The sequence below is a fragment of the Neofelis nebulosa genome, chromosome 9 (assembly GCF_028018385.1).
Source record: "Neofelis nebulosa isolate mNeoNeb1 chromosome 9, mNeoNeb1.pri, whole genome shotgun sequence".
In the NCBI taxonomy this organism is placed as follows: Eukaryota; Metazoa; Chordata; class Mammalia; order Carnivora; family Felidae; genus Neofelis; species Neofelis nebulosa.
Window position 1 is genome coordinate 19,574,748 of NC_080790.1, and position 14,347 is coordinate 19,589,094.

Below are 14,347 nucleotides of genomic sequence, written 5' to 3' on the forward strand. Positions count from 1 at the left end.
TAGTGGTATTAATAATAGTGTTTATTAGGAATAGCAGAAAACTGTGTCATCAGTAAGTAAGATAAATGCTTTAGAATTGTTTATTATAACAAATGTCATTCTGTTAAATTTCCGTTTTTGTGTGTGCTTCACGAGGTACGTAATTTATTGGTCTGGTGTGCACTGTATATAAATTATAAATATACATATGTGGTTCCCTATTCAAAAACTTTTATTAAACTGTGGGGTATATGATAAAAAGTAGTTATCAGTGTTTTCTAGCAAGGGTTCTTAACTAAGAAAGCTTGGAATTCATGGATTTAGAATCTCTAATACTCTGAAATTGTATGCAAAATTTTGTGAGTCTGTGCATTTCTCTGGAGAGGGGTTCTATAGCTTTTACCAAATTCCCAAAAGGGTTCATGACCTCCGCAAAGGTTAAGAACCTCTGTTGTTAAGGACTGGGACCTCAAAAACTCCATTCATCTAGTCTCACCTTCTTGCCAAGTTTAATGGATATATCTGATGTCATTACTCAAGCCTGCAGTATGACTGGATTTGCAGTCTGTTTTTCCATTTTGCAATAGATGTGATTGCATTGCCTTTGGCCTTTACAGATGTTTGAGTTCTGTTTGTTGCACAACTACCTGGCCTTCATCACTTTGCGGCTCTTATATATCATTTCCCACCTCTGTTCCCCTAAACCCCAATAAAAAAGAGTGGACCTTTTGTAGGGGTGTGGAGATGGGAATGCATATACGTATGGAAGAGCCCGGTATCAATTTAAGTGTGGGGAGACCCTGCTGGGTAGGCTAGAGTTCACAGTTGCTGTGTTTTTAAACTCTTTCTTTCTAGCATTTGAATCTCAGCTTTCTAGAGTCCTTAGGGTCTGATTTGACATATGCTAAAAACACTTTCCAAGTTTTATCAGCTGCTTAGATCTGTTCCTTTTTTTCCCTCACTGTCATTGTTCTAATTTAGGCCTAATTATTGCCATGTTATCCAAGGTGGTCTCACTGCCCCCAGTGAGTTCCTTCTTAAGTGTGTCCTAAATTTTGTTTTGCAGAGATCATCCTAATTTTTATTTTCATTGTGTTGTTTGCTTAAAAACCTTCAATGGCTCCTCATTACTGTCAAGATGAAATTGTTACTTAGCTTGGCATTTAAAGCTTTCCAGTGTCTGGCACCAACCTGGATTTCTGGTCTCATTTCCCACTATTCTCCCCTAGTAAACTGAAATCAGTTGTCAGTTTACTGTCCCTTAAACATTCCTTAGGCTTCTCTGTTTCCACTCCTTTACATATTCTTTTCCCTGGAATGTTCTCCATTATCCTACTCTATACTTCTTGAAATTCTACCTATCCTTAAAAGCTCAGCTCAGATTCCACCTTGCTTGTTAATTGTTTAGAATATGAAATTTGAAAGTGATCTCTTCCTTTTATGAACTCTTTTCATATATATTTTCCTTATTATTCATTTGACACTTTACTGCCTTGTACTGTGTGGAATTTTTTGTTTCCACGTGTCCTATCTCCCAAATTAGGTAGGGTATGAGAATGGCAGAAGGGGCTTATGTTTTATATTTTGTCCTCTGCAATGTCTTACACACATAGATAATAAAATATTTGACAAATCATATTGATTAAACCATAATGCTGCTTATTAATGTACTTAGAGAAACAGACCTTTTTTTTTTTTTTTTTTTTTTTTTTTTTTATTATGTGTGCCTGGGATACTCGAACATATTATCTAGGGATTCTCTCTACTGGTTTCAGGGTATTTGGGAAATTGATTTGGAAATCAAATATTGGCTGGAGAGCATGTGGTCCTACAGGATAAGAAGCTGGCTGTCATGGCTATGTACAAAAGTCTGGCATAGCCTGGTGAGTCATGTTCTCCAGTGTAGAGTTCTACCTGCCATGGATAACAGAAAAACTTGTGTTTCTTTTGCCCTGTTGGAGACATAAAGTCTCTCTCTCCTTTGCCCTGTTGGAGACATAAAGTACTGATGTCTTGGGGAGTCCTATACTTCTGTTTTGATTTCTCAGCCTATTCTTCTCACTAAAATATATATTTTTATTGAGTACTTGTTTGAATGGTAATATGGGGAGTGGCAAAATTATTGTATCTTAGGCTTCCTGCCCTTCAAGAAGATCGTAATCCCCATAAAAAAGTCTCATTTGCTTTAGGTTTACTTATTTATTTTGAGAGAGAGAGAGAGAGAGAGAGAGACAGAGAGAGCAAGCTGGGGAGGGGCAGAGAGAGAGAGAGAGGTAGAGAGAAATCCCAAGCGGGCTCTGCACCGTCACCACAGAGTCCCATGTGGGGCTCAAACTCACGAATGGTGAGATCATGACCTGAACTGAAACCAAGAGTCAGATGTTCAACCAACTGAACACCCAGGTGCCTCATCATTTGATTAATTCATAATTTAATTAAAAATTAAAAAATAATAGAAAAGGTATCATATGGGAGTATATAACAAACTAGTTAGTTGCTAACTGAGATGTGAGGAAACTCCTGTGGCACTTACTATTTTTAGCATTCACTTGAAATTTATTTATTATCATGTATACTTATTTCTGTTTTTACATGGGTACTATCGCAGCAACCACTTTGTAAATTATAGAGGGTAGAGCATTTATTACTAGTTATATGTCAGTACCACAGTGTTTCCATAGTACTTTATCCACAGTATACATACGTAGCACATTAATGATGATATGTGTGGTCTGAGTAGGCTTCTTGGTGGAAGTAGAATTTGAATTAGATTTGTAGGATCTGGAATGACGCCTATAGGATAGTCTCCCGGAACATGAAAAAGGGTTCTGTATTTAAAATAATAAAGTATGTTTGATGCGCTATCAGGAACATGGAACCTCTTTGGTTACTGTGCCTTTGACCCTGAAGTGACCCTCATCACTTCTTATGTAATCCATTGGTCAGAAGTAGTCATGGGACAGCTACTTAAGGGGCTACGAAATGTGTGCAGGAGATATTTCGTGAGCAATAAATGTCTTTGCCTTATCCTTGCAGAATTGGCTTTCTTTAGAGAGGTGAATGAATACCAGAATTGGTAGGCCTTGCTTGGAGTCATCGAAGGAAAAAGGAATTGTTTTGTGTGTCAGTCTAAATGGGATTTTTATTACTAAATTAATTTGTGAAAAGAGCTTGTAGTGTTGAATGGTTGACCTTGGGACAATTAAAGGAGAAATTTTAATAATGTCTCTACTTTAGGGGTAGGTAATATAAATTGTTTTAGTTTAGATGGTTTGCTACCATCTTTAGAGTAGATATTTGAAACAGGTGGAAAGTGATTTAGTTTAAGTAAAACTGATCCTGAGCTTTTCTATTCTACATATACTGTTTGGCTGGCAATATTGTAGGGTGGGAAAAGTGAGAAAAGGCATAAAGAAAGGGCTTTCTGACACTTTTGGCAGCCTCTTGCTGTCTGAGGATTTCATAAAGTTTCTCCTTAGAGTCCCTGGAGGTGTTTTCCCTCCCTCTTATCAACATACTGCTGAGTAGTTAAAATCTGTTTTCTCTGTTTTTCGTTCATTTTCTAATGCTTGGTTTGAGAAGGACTACTGGGTGGTAGTTAAAATGTTGGCCAAGTATGCAGGAGTAGGAAGCCCGGTTTCTTATTTGTACATGAGGCCGATTTTCCTCCCAGTTTTATTCTTAAAGTCCTCAACCTTGAACTTTTTTGACTTTAGGCCTTCTTTACGACTGCATTTTAATAGTATTCTCTTTTAAATTAAACAATAAATCACATATGTAAATCCTGACTGTATTCTAACAACAAATTCAAAGAAATGGAAGTATGTGGAGTTAAAAGGCAAAAGTCTCTGTAATGAATTATATGGCAGCTGTTAATTTAGGCTGTCTTGTCTCTCCCCACATTCCCCCCAACCCCCCACCCCCTGCCATTTCAGGTCACAGTATTTTTCCCAGTGGCCAGGGGATGGGCATGTGACCTAGGCTGGATCTGATCTGTCATAGTTTCTTTGGACATAGTGATTGCTGCAGAATGGCTCTATGACCAGTACAGGTTCAGAGCCTTTCCTTCAGGTTGAAAAATGGATGTTGGACAAGGGACAGGCTCATTCATTCCCTTGGAGTCCGCCGAAGTGAGATAGAGTGTGTCTGGCCGCATGAAGGAAGCCTGTCCACTGTAGGGAAGGGTGAAGCCAACGTACAGGGTGAAGCAGAGCTGACTGAGACGGACTCTGTCTCTCACACACACTCCCAAAGCATAATCACACACATTCTCACATGCATGAGCATGGGGACTCACTGGAGGCTCTGGATCCTCTTGAACCTTAAATTAGATCCACCCTATATTTCCCAGTTAAATGAGCTAAACTCATTAATCCCAGTTAAATGAGTTGCCTAACTGCTCGTGCTAGTTTGAATCAGGTTTTTGTCTCTTGGAACTGAAAGAATTCTGACTAATTCAGACCCCCTTTGGCATCTGTCCTGGTTTCTTCCCTAGGATCATACTTTTTGAATTGTTGTAGACTTTCTAAACTTAATGGCATGGGAATTTTTTTTTAATTTCAGAATACGAAGGAGCCATTTTATCTTTGCATAAAATGCTGTATAACATTAATTAGATGTATATTCTGTAATTTAGCCATCTTTCTCTCTTTTGATGGACATTTAGATACTGAGTTTCTTGCTGTTGTGAGCTTTGTTTTGGTAGGCATCCAAGTCTGTACTTGTTTTTGCACATGTTTGAGAACATACTTATGGAATTAGTAGTTATGCACATTTAAAAAAATTGATGTCCTTTCAAAATGTTACCCCAAAGGCTTTGTCAGTTTACACTTCTGCCAATAGCATATGATAGTTGTTGCTTTCCCCCACCTTTATGAACTCTGGATATTGTCAGTCATTTCTGTTTGGGGCCTATTTGATGGATGAAAATGATATAACAGCATTGTTGTAATTTGTAGTTCCCTGACTGTTGATAAAGTTGATCATCTTATCAGATGTTTGTTGTATGTTGGGTTTTTTTTCCTCTAAGGCTCTTAATTTGTTCATGTTGTTCACTTTCCTTTTGGGATACTTGTCTTTTTTTTTTTTTTTTTTTTTCCTTGCTTCCTAGCCATAATGTGCTTGTATTTACATTAATGAGGAATGGCCTTGGTAGGCAGCTGACCCTACTACCTGGTTATTTCAGAAAGAAAGATATGATATATCTATTATTCCAAAACCTACATCATACATATATTTTACAGATATCCCTGGACATTTAATTGGCTTATATCTAATAACTTTACATAACTGCCCAATTCATTTAGTTAACTCAAGGATACATGTCTTAATTGGATGTTCTGTGAGTGCTTAATTGAGGTTAATTTTATGACTGAGATGAATGTTGGGAAACTCTTGTTATGAGAATTTTCCAGTTCAAAATCACTGAGAGTACATTGAATGGTATAGAACTTTCAGGCTCAACTGACCAGTTTGTCCATTGGCGCAGAATCAGAACCACTTTCAGAGGCAAATTTTGGCCTTATAAGAAAATACTTTCTTGGCTCACCTCCATGGCAAGGTGGGTTGACTGCTAGGTATCTTTAGTGGTTAGGTTTCTCAGTTTTCATAAGTGGACGCTAACCTGATTCTGTACTTGATTGAGTATGAAAGTATTTAGTCTACCCTTAATTGGCAGTATAGAATAGCTTCGCTCTAGCAAGTATGTATCCACTTACTTTGCTGCTTAATTCTTATCAAAAACCTAAGCAGTCAGAAACAGCACTCTCTGAGAATTGCTTAAACACATTCAATCCATTGCTTTAGAAACAGTTTTTACTTGGATCAAGCCAGAATACCAGAATGCTAAGTATGTAGCTTGCATTGTTTTAGACTGGGGTAGAATTACTTTACAGAATTGTTATTTGGTATAGTGCAATCAACCTTTATTGAAGGCCATTAAAATAAACAGCTTTATAAAATTTAGTACTCCTCTTATTGTAGCATTCTTGTGAGGCTATTATCTCCTTTATCTTAGTGCCCTTATTGATGTGGTAACCACTGCTACTACTTCTGGCAACTGTCTGGAATACTAAGACTGAACACAAAATGAATTAATAGCTGATGGCAAATACTCTTGCCCAAAAGGGGACACCATTCTGGATAAAGGATTATGTAATGGTTTGAAGTGTGGACTCTGGAGCCAGATGTCCTGGCCTTGAAACCTGGCTCTCAGGCTTCCTAGTTGTGTGCTCCTTAACCTTTTGGCACCTTAGTTTGCTCATCTGTGAAATAGGGTAATAGAATTGTACCTACCTCTACAAGGTTGTTATGAGAATTTTGTGAGTTTAAACATGTAAAATGCTTGGAACACACCCAGCCCACGACACATGCGATGAAAATGAGCTGCTTTCCCCCATTTTTTTTTTTTTTTTTACTATAGTAAGATATCCATAACATAAAACTTAACCATCTTAACTATTTTTAAGTGTAGTGTTTTATAGTTCAAGCTGCTATCATCACCATTATTGTTAGAACCCATGTAGTAGTTTTTTTTCCCAGGTCTTTGTAAAAGGAAAAGCTGTGTTTCCCCTGACCAGCTGATTTCCTTGTCTTACATAGTCATCATGACTCCTGTAACCCATGGTATTTCTCTCTGCAGGGGAACTCAAAGTCCCTCCCTTGCAGCTCAAGAGAACCTGTGGCATATAGTTTGTGTGGTAAACTTACCCCTGGCTTCATCTTATTTTCCTCCCTCATTTTCCCTTTGCCCCAGTCTTATTGCCTTTTTCTTTTTAATTCTAATGCACTTTGTGAGCTGTCTCAAATCTTTTTTAGAATACTCTGGAAATAAACAAGTAATCTACATTACAGCATGTGCCCATGTTGAAATTTCAGTTGAATTTTCATTTAATTTACCTTAACTGACTGCTTCTTGATGACAGAGAGGTGCTATAATTTTCATTAAGATATCTCAGATCTCATCATAGGATGGTTTACTTCTGGGAAAGTTACTGTTGACAGCTAATCCTGTTCGTGCTGTGGGTTTTCTTTTAAGCTTCAGTTACAAAAGTGTTCCTTCCTGACTTTTCTTATTTGTTTTTTCCCTTGACCTTTGCTCCAGCCATCTTGTAGATTGGGGGAGGGGGTTGGGGAAGATCATTTAAACATTTTTAAAGACTAAACTTGTAGTCTTTCAAAAATACTCTTCCAAATAAGACTTTTATCATAGATGTAGCATAGGCAGAGTAAAAGCTGTATGTATTGTTATTGCTTTTCTTTTAAAAACCAGAATGTTAATTTATTGATTTACAAGGGATAAAAAGAAATGTCCCAAAGCCTAAAGTATTCCTGAGTATTCTGGTTAAGTCTCTAGGGTATTCTCTCCCCCATAGCATGGGGCTGATGCTGTGCCTTTTTGGGGGGAGAATCAAAAATATTTTTTTGACATCAGAATTAATTGAAATGTGTTTTAAGTCTTTTTAAAATTTGTAGATTCCTTCTTCTCTTTCTTTTTTTCCCCTTGTAATTTATGTGTTGAAGAACCTAGGTGGTTTGTCCTATAGAATTTGTTACTCTGGATTTCTCTTTAGTTTCACATATTTCTCTACCCTCTGTATATCCTATAAATTGGTAGTTTGACGTAGAAGCTTGAATAAGGTTTAACTTTGTGTGTGTGGGGAGCAAGATGACTTTATAGATAGTATTATGAGACCCATTTAATGCCTGGTTGTGTTTTGGTGATGTTAGCAGCTGTTGGTATTGCTATTGGTTTTTGATTCTTAAAATCCCAAAGCGATCATCATGTGATCTAGATGTCTAGATGAGAACGTGTCTAGATGAGAACAGGGAAGTATTGCCTGGAAATGGTAGGGTCTACGCTATAAAACAGAACCCTTGATGACCATCTGAGAATGAAGCTGTGGTGTGTGGAATCAAAGAACACCCAAGTTTCAGTCTTGGCTCCTGTGTTTAGGAGCTGCGTGATCTTGCCTAATTAACAGCAACAGTAGTAGCAGCTACCATTCATTTAGTGCTTATTTTACACCAGGTTCTGTGCTAAGTGCTTTGTATATGTTGTGTAATCTAATCCTCATAACTATGCTGTAAGGCAGGCATTCTCATCTTTATTTTGTGGTTCACCTTGCTGAGTAGTGAAGCAGGGGTTCAAGCCCTGCTTAACTCCGATCTTGTGCTCTTAATAGCTTCTTGATAGACATTCTTCCACATCTATAAAAAGGGGTATAAATAGAGCTGCCTTATCTATCCTGTAGGGTTAATGAGATATTGTGTGTGAAAGTGCCTTGAAAAATATCACGGATGTTAAAATGAGAAGTGTGCTGGGCTGGCAATACACAGGAAAGGTGGATAGTGGAGGCCTTTGCCTTTGGCTAAGTGAGAGTGAAAGTTTGGACTGGAAGAACCCTCTGGTCACTTTCTAACTTCTGTTTCCATTACTATTGCTGTTGACATGTGGGAGTTTCCTTCTCTTCTTAAAATTGACAGTGATAGAGATTTTATACATAGTAAATGTCATATGTCAGGTCGCTTAAGAGTCTCTAGGTGAATATGATGTCTTAGTTTTACTCCATGGGCCATATATGTACAGTATGTACAGATTTTTTTAAAGTTTATTTATTTATTTTGAGAGGGAGAGTGTGAGCGGGGGAAGGGCAGAGAGAGAGAGGGAGAGAGAGAATCCCAAACAGGGATTCACTGTCAGCGCAGTGAACCCACAAACTGTGAGATCATGACCTGAGCTAAAATGAAGAGTTGGATGTAGGGGCGCCTGGGTGCCTGTCGGTTGAGCGTCCTACTTCAGCTCAGGTCATGATCTCGCGGTTTGTGAGTTCAAGCTCTGCGTCAGGCTCTGTGCTGACAGCTGGGAGCCTAGAGCCTGCCTCGATTCTGTGTCTCCCCCTCTCTCTGCCCTTCCCCCACTTGCATTCTGTCTCTCTGTCTCTCTCTCTCAAAAATAAACATTACAAAAAAATGTTAATGGGAATGCAAGCTGGTGCAGCCACTCTGGAAAAGAGTATGGAGGTTCCTCAAAAAACGAAAAATAGAACTACCCTACGACCCAGCAGTTGCACTGCTAGGCATTAATCCATGGGATACAGGTGTGCTGTATTGCATTGTTGCACTATATGCTAAAAAATTTGGATGTAAATTTTAAAACATAAATAAATAAATAAACAACAACAACAACAACAGATTTAAGAGTTGGATGCTTAACTGACTGAGGCACCCAGACATTCCTCAGTACAGATATTTTTAACTGAGAGAGCAAGAGTATAGTCATAGTTCTTTTTCTTCTTTTCTTTTTTTCTTTTTCTTTTTCTTTTTTTAATATTTATTTTATTTTTGAGAGAAAGAGAGAGAGAAAGAGACAGAGCATGAGTTGGGGAGGGGTAGAGAGAGAGGGAGACAGAATCTGAAGCAGGTTCCAGGCTCTGAGCTGTCAGCACAGAGCCTGACGTGGGGCTCAGACTCACGAACCTCAAGATCGTGACCTGAGCTGAAGTTGGCGCTTAACCGACTGAGCCACCCAGGCGCCCCCATAGTTCTTTTTCTAAAAGGATAAATATTTATTAAAAGTAGGAGAAATATTAACTGAATTTGTGTATTTCTTTAGCTGGATAGTGGGTATATCTGTTAAAATTATTTTCAATACCTTTTTTGTATGTCAAATATTTTGTAATCAATAAAACCATTATTAAAAGTGCTAACCACTAATATTTGCATGTGTAACAGACTATGAGAAATGGGTATGAAGTTAGTACCTGTAGGTCTGTCCTTCAGCAATTTGTTATCGATTATGATAAATTGGTACTGAGTACATGGATAGCTGTTTAGAAGAGTTTTATTGCAATTTCCAGCTCAGTGGCAGAGGGTATCGTGATTGATGTCTGAGGCAGACATGTAGAGTGTAGGAATAGTGCTTTGTTTTTGCTAACCGCTGATTATCTAATGTGTTTATCAGAAAGCCCCGAGACTTCACCTGGACAGTTTCTTGGTCCTGTGCTTACTGCAGTTCTTCTTTTACCCTGGGAATCATACTATGATACTGTATCTACTATGGTGAAATCTACTAGGATTTCATTATGATTAATCCCAAGAAAGATTTCCTATTTATTTTTATTATTATTTTTATTGAGATATAATTCATGTATCATAAAGTTACCCTTTTAAAGTGGCTTTTAGTGTATTCACAAAGTTATACCACTATTATCACTGTTATCAGACTGTTCTACCACGCCAAAAGAAATCCCATGGAACCATACAATATTTGACCTTTTGTGTCACACTTCTTTCTTTCACTTTGCATAATACTCTCATGGTTCTTTCATATCGTAGCATGATCTGTATTTCATTCCGTTTTATGGCCAAATAATATTCTGTTGTATGCATAAACCACATTTTATGTATCTGTTTAATTGTTGATGGACATGTGAGTTATTTCCACTTTTTGACTATTATGAATAATCTGGCTGTCAACTTCCATGTACAAGTTTTTACACGGACATATGTTTTCTTTTCTTTTAGTAATATACCTAGGAGTGTGTGAGAAATAAGGCCACTGACCCAATCAAAGGAGGAACGCGGAGGAGACTCAGAGCACAGTGAAGCAAGGCTTTAATCACCGTTCTTGCAAGAGCAGGTGTCTGATGGACAGGCACGCTCGGGGCAGTTACAGCAGGCAGTTTATCTCCTAGCATGCAAGGGCCTCCCCTGGTTCCTCAATGGCTGAGTACTACAGAGGTTACAGCCTTACCCAGACAACGCCTTTGCCCATGTAAGGCAAAAAATAGTCTGATTGGGACAAATGTACATTCCTTGAGGTGACACAGAGACTTCAGTTCTTTGGCTCACACTCATTGCAAAGCCCGTGAAAAATAAGCCCACGAAATGGAGAGGGGAAGAAGAACCAGGAAGTGAAGTGTCTAAGAGTTTGGGACTCTATTGTGGGTAGGTGGGGGTTTGTACATATTTCCAATGGGTTGTAAACCTATTGTTACTAGACAGCCCTGCTTTTATTTGGTATTTCTGAAAATGAATCATCTCACTGACTTCTCAAAGAATGGAATTACTGGGTCATATGGTAACTCTGTGTCTAACATTTTGAGGAATACAAACTGTTTTCCAAAGTGGCTGCACCATTTTACATTTCCACCAGCAGTGTATGAGGGTTCTGATTTCTCTATTTCCTTGCCAGCACTACTATTTTTTAAAAAATTTTTAAGTATTATTTATTTATTTATTATTATTTTAAATTTTATTTTATTTCTTAAATTTACATCCAAATTAGTTAGCATATAGTGCAACAGTGATTTCAGGAGTAGATTCTTTATGCCCCTAACCCATTTAGTCCATTCCCCCTCTCACACCACCTCCAGTAACCCTCTGTTTGTTCTCCATATTTATGAATCTCTTATGTTTTGTCCCCCTCCCTGTTTTTATATGATTTTTGCTTCCCTTCCCGTATGTCCCTTTTGTATCTTAAAGTCATCATATGAGTGAAGTCATATAATATTTGTCTTTCTCTGACTGACTACTTTCACTTAGCATAATACCCTCCAGTTCCATCCATGTAGTTGCAAGTGGCAAGATTTCATTCGTTTTGATTGCCAAGTGATACTCCATTGTATATATAGACCACATCTTCTTTATCCATTCATCCATCGATGGACATTTGGGCTCTTTCCGTATTTTGGTTATTGCTGAAAGTGCTGCTATAAACATTGAGGTGCACGTGTCCCTTCGAAACAGCACACCTGTATCCCTTGGATAAATGCCTAGTAGTGCAATTGCTGGGTCTTAGGGTAGTTCTATTTTTAATTTTTTGAGGAACCTCCATACTGTTTTCCAGAGTGGCTGCACCAGCTTGCATTCCCAAAGTGTTTTTTTATTTATTTTTGAGAGACAGAGAGAGACAGAGCATGAGTAGGGAGGGGCAGAAAGAGAAAGAGACACAGAATCTGAAGCAGACTTCAGGCTCTGAGCTGTCAGCACGGAGCCCGAAGCGGGGCTCAAACCCATGAACTGTGAGATCATGGTCTGAGCCGAAGTCGGATACTTAACCAACTGAGCCACCTGTCAGCACTTACTATTATATGACTTTTTGACCCACGCCATTCTAAAGTGTGAAGTGGAATTGTAATTTGATTTGCATTTCCCTAATGACTAAGATGTTGAGCATCTTTTCATAACGCTTATTGGCCATTCATACATCTTTTTTTTAGAGAAATGCCTATTTAAATCTTTTGCCAGTTTTTGAATTTGGTGATTTGCTCTTTTATTATTGAAAATATGAGTCCCATATCAGATAGATGATTTGCAAATATATTCTCCCATCATGTGGATAGTGTTTTTACTTTCTTGATGGTGTCCTCTAAGGCACAAAAGTTTTTAATTTTGGTGAAGTCCAATTTATCTTTTTTTTTCCTTGTCCCTTTGGTGTCATAACTAAGAGACTCTTGCCTGATCTGAGGTGATGAAAATTTATGCCTGTGTTTTTTTCTAAGAGTTTATAGTTTTAGGACTTAATTTAGGTCTTTGATACATTTTGAGTTAATATTTCTCTTTGTGTATGAGGTAGATTTCAGTTCTTTTTGCAGTAGAGATAAAGCTTGTTATTTTTAAATTTACACAGCAAGACCCTCTGATTAACCTCACTGGATAATATCTTAATCAGTATATGGTTTCCTGCCACTTTATTAGTTTCACCTCTGACTTCCTGCTAATGAGTATTTTGTTGGTCTTAAATGGAGTTTCTTTATCAAAGCCATATTAACCTTTGCACTTAAAAAAATGTGAGAATTAGGAGGAAGTTTATTGATCATGCAGTCCAACCTTTTACCAGAGTAGAGGCTTCAGCATCTGTGACGGAGAGGCTTTCGACTTCTTTTTTGACACTTTCAGAGATGATTTGTTTACTGTGCTGGCTTTGGCAGCACATATACAGAGATGATTCATTCACTGAATTGTATTGCACTGTAATGCAGTATTTAAGAAATCTTATCTAATCAAAAATCATTTTATAAATAAAAAATGCTTCAGAGGGAAATGATAATTATTGAGTTTATTGATGGTTTACCACAGTTTTAATTTCATTTTTCCTGTAGCAATTTAAGTTAAAAGGAGTTGGTGATTGTATCATGTTATGGATGGAAAGTATGTGTCACCCCAGAATTCATATGTTGAAGCCCAAAACCCCCAATGTGATGGTATCAGAAGGTGTGGCCTTTTGGTGGTAATTAAGTTTAAATGAGATGTGAGGGCACTGTCCTCACAATGGGATTAATGTCCTCGTAAGAAGATACCAGGGAGTTTGCCCGACCCCCCACTGCCCCATAGCATGTGGTGATACAGCATGAAGGCAGATATGTATACACCAGGAAAGGGCCCTCATGAGACACCAGATCTACTGGCACCTTGATCTTGGACTTCCTAGCCTTCAGAACTTTGAGAAATAAATGTTTGTTGTCTAAGTACCTCCAGTCTCTGGTGTTTTGTTATAGCAGCCAGAAGTAAGACATAGAATAACCCACAGGGGTTTATAATTAAATGAAAGCATCATATCCACCAGTGTATTCAGAGAAATTCAGAGAAATACTCATATTCCTAAAGCAATTCAGCTCAGTTTTTTAATTTTTATTTATTAAAAAAAATTTTTTTTTAACGTTTATTTATTTTTGAGACAGAGAGAGACAGAGCATGAACGGGGCAGGGTCAGAGAGAGGGAGACACAGAATCTGAAACAGGCTCCAGGCTCTGAGCCGTCAGCACAGAGCCCGACGCGGGGCTCGAACCCACGGACAGTGAGATCGTGACCTGAGCCGAAGTCAGACGCTCAGCCGACTGAGCCACCCAGGCGCCCCTTTAATTTTTATTTAAAATTTTATTTTAATTAATTAATTTTCCAGAGCACAGCATACACTTTATCTTAATACTAAGCATTAGAGTGATAAAAAAAAAATATAGAATGGAAAATTAGAGTATCACTTAGTCTTTGTGATTACGTAGTTCTGGTCTTTCACCGTTTCTTTTTTTTTTAAATATATAATTTATTGTCAAGTTAGCTAACATAGTATATACGGTGTGCTCATGGCTTCAGGAGTAGATTACCGTGATTCATCACTTACATAAAACACCCAGTAATTCAGCTCAGTTTTAAAAAGCTAATGGTTAGAACATTTAACATTTATTCTTTTATTCAGCTGAATATTGCCCCTGGTAACAACTCTGCATTTTATCAATGTCCTCTTAAAACTTGGCTCCTAAAATTAAAGTCAGTACTTGGTGTATGCACATATTAGTACAAAGTATGGCTGGCTGATAGTTTTTGTTTATTTTGTTTTTTCTTATTATAGAACTCAAAATTAAGCTG

The 14,347-nt window shown here is 37.8% G+C and overlaps 1 protein-coding gene across 3 annotated transcripts in view; it reads left to right on the plus strand.

The window, feature by feature from the left end:
* NCOA1 (nuclear receptor coactivator 1) overlaps nt 1–14,347 on the plus strand; it is a 247,378-nt gene that overhangs the window by 8,855 nt on the left and 224,176 nt on the right. The window lies entirely within an intron of this gene.